The following is an 8,727-nucleotide window of genomic DNA, read 5'->3' as shown; positions in this document are numbered from 1 at the left end:
GAAAAGGCCTATAATGTTGTAGCATCTAAATTTGGAGAAACATTCAAAGGAGTCATAAAGGTATTTGTTGAAGAAACCTTCTCTGGATGGAAGCAAAATGATAGTATCTGTAATATTTCAGTTAAAATATTTGAACATTTTAACAAAAAAAATAGAATTGAGAATATCCCCCATTTAGCAGAATTTCCTCTGAATATCTGTAGAGTTTTTCCCAAATAAAAACCAATAGAAGGTGTTTATGAGGTGAATTGTGTCCCCCCAAATTCATATGTTTAGGTGCTAACCAGCACCTCAGACTGTATTTGGAGTCAGGGCCTTTACAGAGGTAACTGAGGTAAAAGGAGGCCAGTGGGGTGAATTATAATCCTATATGGTTGGTGCTTCTTCAAGAAGAGGAGATTAAGATACAGACACACACACACACACACACAGAGGGAAGATCTTGTGAAGCCACAGGGGCATCTACAAGCCAAAGAGAGAGGCCTCAGAAGAAACCAACCCAGAAGACACCTTGATCTCAGATTCCTAGCCTCCAGAACTGTGAGGAAATGAACTTCTGCTGTTTAAGCCACCCAGTGTGTGGCGTTTTGCTATGACAGCCCTAGCGAACTAACACAGAAGGTATCGGCATCTCTGAAATGATTAACCACGAAAAGCAATTTTGGAAAAGAGTTCAGGCAATATTATGGAAAAAATTAAAATTAAAAATAATAAAACCATGCTGAAAAAACTGTGTTCTTTAGAAAAATGTCAGCGACATCTTACTAGAGATATGGCTAAGAAACTGGTTGAAGTCTGTGAATATGTAGCAAGAATAATCTTTCAGAATTTTGAATTTTGATTTACTGTGCAGATACACATATTTACTTTTCAGAAAAATATATTTTTGAAAACAGTTTTAATAGAACTATTTGATAAGTCCATTTGTACAACAAAACACCAAGCAAAAAATAAATATTTCAAAAATTGCATGTTCCTAATGCCCTTTTCACTCTCAGATGTGCCTGGATTTGGATGATAAATTATGTGAAAGGACTCAGAGCTGTTGATCAGACATTCCATTGTATACTGAATGTTCTCATAAGTCAGCAGAAAAGAAGATCTCAGGTTTTCCTGAAGTGCTGACCCAGCCATTTTGTAAGTTAACTACAAAAAGAAAACTTGAACTTAATTTCTTGTGGATTTCACATATTTCACAACCATTAAAGCATCTCTGGCCCAGGGTACCCCCATCCCCGTGATCCCTGTGGCTTGCACTTCAGTCATTTGCACACGTGTCTGGATCGCTGTGTCATCTGCACACACCCTCCTCGTGGCTCCTTACCTCATTGTCCTGGCTCTGCCAGGAAGGAAGTCCCTTTTGGTATTCCCCCAGTCCTCACTCCAAGTCCTTTCCTGCCGCTTTAATTACTAACCGACATTTACACAGCACTCTGTGAACAGGCCCTGTGCTTGGCACTCTGTGAACATCAACTCGCTGGATTTTCATAAGGACTGCGTGAGGTAGTCATGGTGATTATTCCCACTTTACAGGAAGCTGGCACAGACAGGCTGAGAGACCTGCGGAAGGTCATATGCCTGGGAAATGCATTTCAAAACTGGCAGTGTGGCTCCAGCGTCCCTGATCTTAACCCACACTCCCTGCTGCCCTTTGGCCCAACCACACCTGGAGACCACTATTCATTCCCGGCCCAGGCTCCAGTCTTCAGATCATACTCAGAACTGAGGGGAAAGCAGAGTGGAGCAGGTCAGGGCAGACTACCCAGTGTTTCAGGACCCCCTGCTCTGGCTTCAGCACACCCCATCCTGCACACATTTATGCTGCCCTGGGCTGTCTGCTCGTCCTCCTAGTGAGGCATGGACCTCGAAGGCGGGACAGGGTGGTTGGAGTGTGCTGACAGGTGGTGACCCACCTGCGCCTCGGGGGCGGGCCAGGCGGGTCGGTCCTTAAATCAGCCGGCCAGGTGCCGCCGCACCTGCACCCCTGGGTAGAATGATCCGCCATGTGGGCGGGGCTGCGACAGCGACTGTCCCCCTTCCCCCTCCCCCAAAGACACTAGATCCCAGCCAGAGCCACCCCAAGCCGCCTCCCCTGCGAGCGCACTGGCTGGCACCGCGGCGCTCCTCCCCGCTCCCCATCTCCTCCACCCCCGCTGTCGCGCAGGCGGCGCCGGTTCCGCTGCCCCCACTTCCTGGCGAGTTCTGTCGGGGTGCAGGAGCGCAGAGCTGAGATGAAGGATGAAGGAGCCGAAATCTCCTCAGAGGGTGGTGAAGGGAGCGGTATTGTTGGCATGGCTGCACTGGACAAGATGCGACCGGGTTGGGTGAGCCCAGCGAGGAAATCCCCACTCCTGCTCCGGAAGGAGGCAATTGAAGGTCAGATGACAGCACGGTGGCGGTATCACTGCTCCAGGCCTCCTACACTTCACAGCTTTGGCAGCTACCTGTGCCCTTCGTCCACATCCACTGGCTGGGTGATCCAATGCTAAAGATTGTTAATTTTTTTTTTTTTCAAAACCGCTGTAGGGACATCCAAAAATCCCTGAATTGGCTTGAGCTGTCAAGGCCAGAATCCAAGGTTGGAATCTTGGCTAGAGGGAGGGCCTGTTTGGCCCTGGAAAATCACTAGGGAGATGAGGACACTCTCAGGTGCAGGCCACCTGTGGCTCACTCTGAGGGCTCCTAAAGCAGCTTGGCACTGGCTGCTGGGGTTCCCCTCCCGTCAGCCAACTTGGGCCACCACAGTCTATCCAGGGACATTTACCACCGTTCCCAGCAACATGGAGCAGGTGGGCCACACCCTGGGTATTTAAAACCTCTTGGCCAGAAGTTCTGGGTGCCCAGATGGAAGGCGGGCAAATCTGTGGTACTAGGCAACCAGAACTTGCCCATCATTCCTGCCCATTGACACCTGATCCACTCTTGTTGGGCTGTGTCTAGTTCCTCACTCCATTACTCCATTTTTTTTTTTAACACCACTATCAGAATTATCTTTTGGATCTGACAGGTGGCTGTAGCATTTCACAAAATGTGTTCTGAACAACACCACCATTTTGCAAGCTACTAAGGAATGAAACACATTTTGGGAAATGTATCCTATATTCACACTACATGTGGACCACAAATTTGATTCTATATTTCTGGTCACCAGTGAGAAATAGGAAAAGAAATTAGTTACACAATATATAATGTCCAGAAGATCAGAACAAACCAACAAGGCAAGTAACTGTTTTAGATTCTAAGAGCAAAAATATACTTCTCCCTGGGATTTTCATAAAGAGAACACTGTATAATGTGAGGATGAGCATCTTCCCAGTAAACATAAGGCCTACTTTGTAGATGGATGCTCTCTACAGCATCCCTCTAAAGAAAGGGAGGGCCTAAGTTCAAAACGCAATCAATCAATGCAAACCTATGGGGAGCTTATAACATAAGAGCCAAATATGGGCTCTCTGCTGGTCTCTCCAGATCTGGGCTGTCAAATACAGTAGCTACTAGTCACAGGAGGCTACTGAGCACTTGAAATGTAATTAATCCAAACTGAGATGTATATTTATGTGTGAAATACACTCCAGCTTTTGAAGACTCACGAAAGATAAAAAAAAGAACTATCTCAATAACTTCTACATAAATTATACAAATGAGTAGTCAATGATGAAATGATATAGATAAGTTAAATCAAATAAAATATTATTGAATTAATTTCACTTTACTTTTCTAAATGTGGTTATTAAAAATTTTTGAGTTACACATTCTCTGACATAAATCTAACCAATGTTCTCCTAGGGTAGTCTACCCAGGCAATAGAAATAAAAGCAAGAATAAACAAATGGGACCTAATTAAACTTATAAGCTTTTGCCCAGCAAAGGAAACCATAAGCAAAACAAAAAGACAACGTTTGGGATGGGAGAAAATATTTGCAAATGATGTGATTGACAAATTTAATTTCCAGAATATATAAATAGTTCCTACAACTTAATAATGAAACAACAAGCAACCCAATCCAAAAATGGGCAAAAGACCTAAACAAGCAATTCTCCAATAAAAACATATAGATGGACGACAGGCATGTGAAAAAATGCTCAATATGACTAATTACCAGAGAAATGCAAATCAAAACTATAATGAAGTATTACTCCACACCAGTCAGAATGGCCATTATTTAAAAGCCCACAAGTGATAAATGCTGGAGAAGGTGTGTAGAAAAGGAAACCCTCCTACACTGTTGGTAAGAATGCAGTTTGGTGCAGCCATTATGGAAAACAGTTTGCAGATTCCTCAAAAAACAAAAAATAGACTTACCGTATGATTCAGCAACCCCACTTCTGGGTGTATACCTGAAGGGAATTCTAATTTGAAAAGATACAAGCACCCCAATGTCCATAGCAGCACTATATACAATAGCCAAGACATGGAAACAACCTAAATGTACAACGACAAATGACTGGATAAAGAAGCTGTGATATATTTATACCATGGAATACTATTCAGCCATAAAAAAGAATAAAATAATGCCATTTGAAGCAACATGGATGGTCCTGAAGATAGTCATTCTAAGTGAAGCCCAGAAAGAGAAAGAAAAATACCATATGATATCACTTATATGTGGAATCTGAAAAAAGAAAAAAGATGACACTAATGAACTCATCTATAAAACAGAAACAGACTTGCAGTCAGAGTAAACAATCTTATGGTTACCAGGGGGAAAAGGTGTGGGAAAGGATAAATTGGGAGTTAGAGATTTGCAAATATTAACTACTATATATAAAAATAGATTTAAAAAATTTCTTTTGTATACCACAGGGAACTATATTCAATATCTTGTACTAACCTATAATGAAAATGAATATGAAAATGAATATATATATATTTATGCATATGTATGACTGAAACATTATGTTGTACACCAGAAATTGACACATTATAACTGAGTATACTTCAATAAAAAAAATTTTCCAGTTACATGTGTGGGTCCCAAAATATTTCCACTGAACAGAGCTGCAATGTTTCTTAAACTATATACTATATAAAACTATGTAACAATATGTATACATGACAAAAGGATTCCATAGTTCAATAATTTGGGAAACATTGTCTATTATATCCTCTTCTTGGTGCATTCTGTAGGACAGTAATGTGGAAAACTTGGGGGAGAATTTGATGAATTAAATATATTTGGGAAATGCCAAGTTAAGCATAGAGGACTTCTCAGGGCTCTCAAAATTATGAGAATTGTGATTTTCCAAGAGATGCTTCTTGAATGCAGCATTTCTCCAACATATTCAACCAAAGAAACTTTTTCATCATGAATACAATACTCACTGACACAAAACTGAAGGACAGTTTAGGGAACTTGTTTTATTGCACACTGCTTTATTTCTCTTTGCAGATACTGCGTTTTTTACAAATTGAAGGCTTATGGCAACCCTGCATCAAGCAAGTCTATCAGTACAATTTTTCCAACAGCATTTTCTCTCTTTTGAGTCCCTGTCTCACATTTTTAAAATTCTCATAATATTTCAAACTTTTTCATTATTATTATATGTGTTAAGGTCATTTGTGATCATTGATCTTTGATGACTATTGTAATTATTTGGGGGTAGAGTGAACAGCGCCCATATTAGACAGCAAACTTTATAAATAAATGTTGCATATGTTCTGACTACTCCACTGACTGGCTGTTCCCCTATCTCTCTCCTTTTCCTCAGGTCTCCCCCATTGCCTGAGAAACAACGATATTGAAATTAGGCCAATTAATAATCTTACAACGGCGTCAGTGTTCAAGTGAAAGGGTCACGCATCTCTACTTTAAATCAAAAGCTAGAAATGGTCAAGCTCAGTGAGGAAGTCATGTCAAAAGATGAGATACGCTGAAATCTAGGCCTCTTGCACCAAACAGTTAGCCAAGTTGTGAATGCAAGGGAAACGTTCTCAAAGGAAATTAAAAGTGCTTCTCCAGGGAAGAGAGGAGTGATAAGAGAGCAAAATGGCCTTCTTACTGTTATGGAGAAAAATTTAACAGTCTAGATAGAAGATCAAAGCAGACACATTCTCTAAGTCAAAGCCTAACCCAGAGCAAAGCCCAAACTCTCTTCAATTCTGTGAAGGCTAAGAGAGGTGAGGAAGCTGGGGAAGAAAAAGCTGAAGCTAGCAGAGGTTGGTTCATGAGGTCTAAGGAAAGAAGACATCCCCATAATGTAAAAGTGTGAGATGAAATGGCAGTTCTGATGTAGAAGCTGCAGCAAGTTATCCAGAAGATCTGGCTAAGATAATTAATGATGTTCTAAACAACAGATTTCCAATGTAGATGAAACAGCCTTTCATTGAAAGAAGATGTCACCCAGGACTTTCAGAGCTAGAGAGGAGAAGCCTTCCTTCAAACCTTGAAAGGACAGGCTGACTCTCCGGTTAGGGGTTAATGCAGGTGGTGACTAAGTTGAAGCCAATGCTCATTTACCATTCTGAAAATCCAAAGGCCCTTAAGAATTTACTTAATTTACCCTGCCTGTGTTCTATAAACGGAACAACAAAGCCTGGCTGACGGCATATCTGTTTCCAACATGATTTACTGAATATTTAAAGCCCACTGTTGAGAACTACTGCTCAGAAAGAAAGCGTCCTTCCAAAATATTACTGCTCACTGACAATGCACTTGGTCCCCCAAGAGCTCTGATGGAGACATACAATGAGATTAATATTGTTTTTGTGCCTCTTAACATCCATTCTGCAGCCAATGGATCAAGGAATTAATTCTGCTCCCACACAGATACTAACTACTATATATAAAATGGATAAATAGCAAAGTCCTACTGTATAGCACAGGGAACTATATTTAATACCTTATAATAGCCTATAATGAAAAGGAATATTACAGAAATCTTAAAATCCCAACTCTTTATATCAGTTTAAAACACATTCTGATCCTACAAGGCATTATTCACTTCTATTTCGTTATGATACATATTATCTTATATTTTTACCTAATGCAAAATAAGTGAAAAAAGGAGTAATTTTGACTCTCAAGTCTTACAAGTTAAAAAATACATTTTGTGAGCTCCAGCTGCCATAGATAGTGAGTCCTCTGATGGATCTGAGCAAAGTAAAACCTTCTGGAAAGGATTTGACATTCTAGATGCCATCAAGAACATGCTGAGGGCAGCTGAGGCAGGCTAAACCCAGGGAAATATCACAGTGGGAAGGAGCCTGAACAGAGTGGAACCAAGCTAGGGTCACTTGAGATGCAGAAGCTTGGGAGAAAGAAGGAGGAATAAGAACAGGAAAAGGAATAGGAAGAAAATAGGTAAGAATTTGAGGGCAAAAAAACCAGAGTAGGCTATGCCTCTGTCTTTGCTTAAGGAGGGAGCTTTGTTCTTACAATGAATGAATGAATGCAAACAATAAATGAATGCAAAGTTAGTTCATGCTTCTGCCTGTTAAAGAGACTATGACATGGCCAATTAGTTGCTTCACTATTCTAACAGAGTATAGCCCCACTGTACATAAACCATCTTGAATTATGTAAGCTGCTCTATAATGGAGCTTATTAATATGGTTTCTGGGCTTGAGCGCAAGTTTTTCTTCTTGTAAACTGAAATCAAAACAGTATGGTTTCATTGTAAATAATGGGTTCTTAAATGGGTTTGAACTTTGGCAACGACCAATATCAACATTTACCTTAGAGGTAATCAGGATAAAGGAGAATCTGGTAAGTCACAGGAGAGGAGGAAGAGGAAAAGAAAGGCAGGCTGGATGAGGGAGTCTCTACACCGAGGCAAATGACCCAGCTCACTCCTCTCACTGGTAGGGAACTACCATCACTCTGTGCTTGTGAGCCACTATCACTTTGTTTTTTGGCCCCTGTAAAATTTTCTTTTACCTTCAAATTCCTGAATTTGAATTGACAGCTTTTGGCAGAAGTACAGGGACACAGTTCCTTCCCTGGTGACACGTGTCCCACTGCCCTGCCATCTCCCTCCCTTCTTCAAGCCTATGATTCATGGCATTTTCATGGTCTTGTGAGTGGAGATGGAGGGAAATGGGCTTCCAAGAGAAATACTGAGGCTTTATTAGCATCAATAGGTTGGGCATCTACAGAGGGCATTAAAAGAATTCAAGGAGTAAAAGATAAGACAGGTTTCCTTCTGCAAGTGAAGCACTAGTTTACAGAAGCTGCTCTGTTTGCAGACATGTTCCTCCAGCTGCTCTCTGTCTCTTTAAGGTCTGCTCCTATTTCTGAGAGCTGAGCTAAGTATGTATTCTTCTTAGGACAGACCACCATATTATTTCTTTTTTGTTTCTTCATAATTTAGAAACTCAGCTTGGCTCTCTGTCTTTCTACTTCAAACAAAGCATATAAATTTTTAAAGGAAGTTTAAAATTCCCTAGTCATGTTTAAAGGATTGGAATCATTGGCCAAAAAATCCTGAAGCTGAAACTGACTACCTAATGGTCTTAAAAATAAACGTTAACAATAAAAAATAACATGATAAGGCATCTGCATCGTATCTTCTGCTCTGTTAAAGCATTTTCAAATCTGTCATCTTACTGAGTCTTTAAAACAACCCTTCTCTGAAAGGTGGACAGAAAAGTTATTACCAGACCATTTCACAGACTAGTTAACTAAGGCAGAGATGAATCATGTAACTTGTCCCAGGAAATATAGGGAGTTCATGACAGAATTTAAATCTGAAGCCAGGACTCTTGAGTCCTACTACATGGTTCACTTC

Source organism: Vicugna pacos, chromosome 9 (genome assembly GCF_048564905.1).
Source record: "Vicugna pacos chromosome 9, VicPac4, whole genome shotgun sequence".
NCBI classification, from domain to species: domain Eukaryota; kingdom Metazoa; phylum Chordata; class Mammalia; order Artiodactyla; family Camelidae; genus Vicugna; species Vicugna pacos.
Note: the sequence above shows the minus strand (reverse complement) of the source record.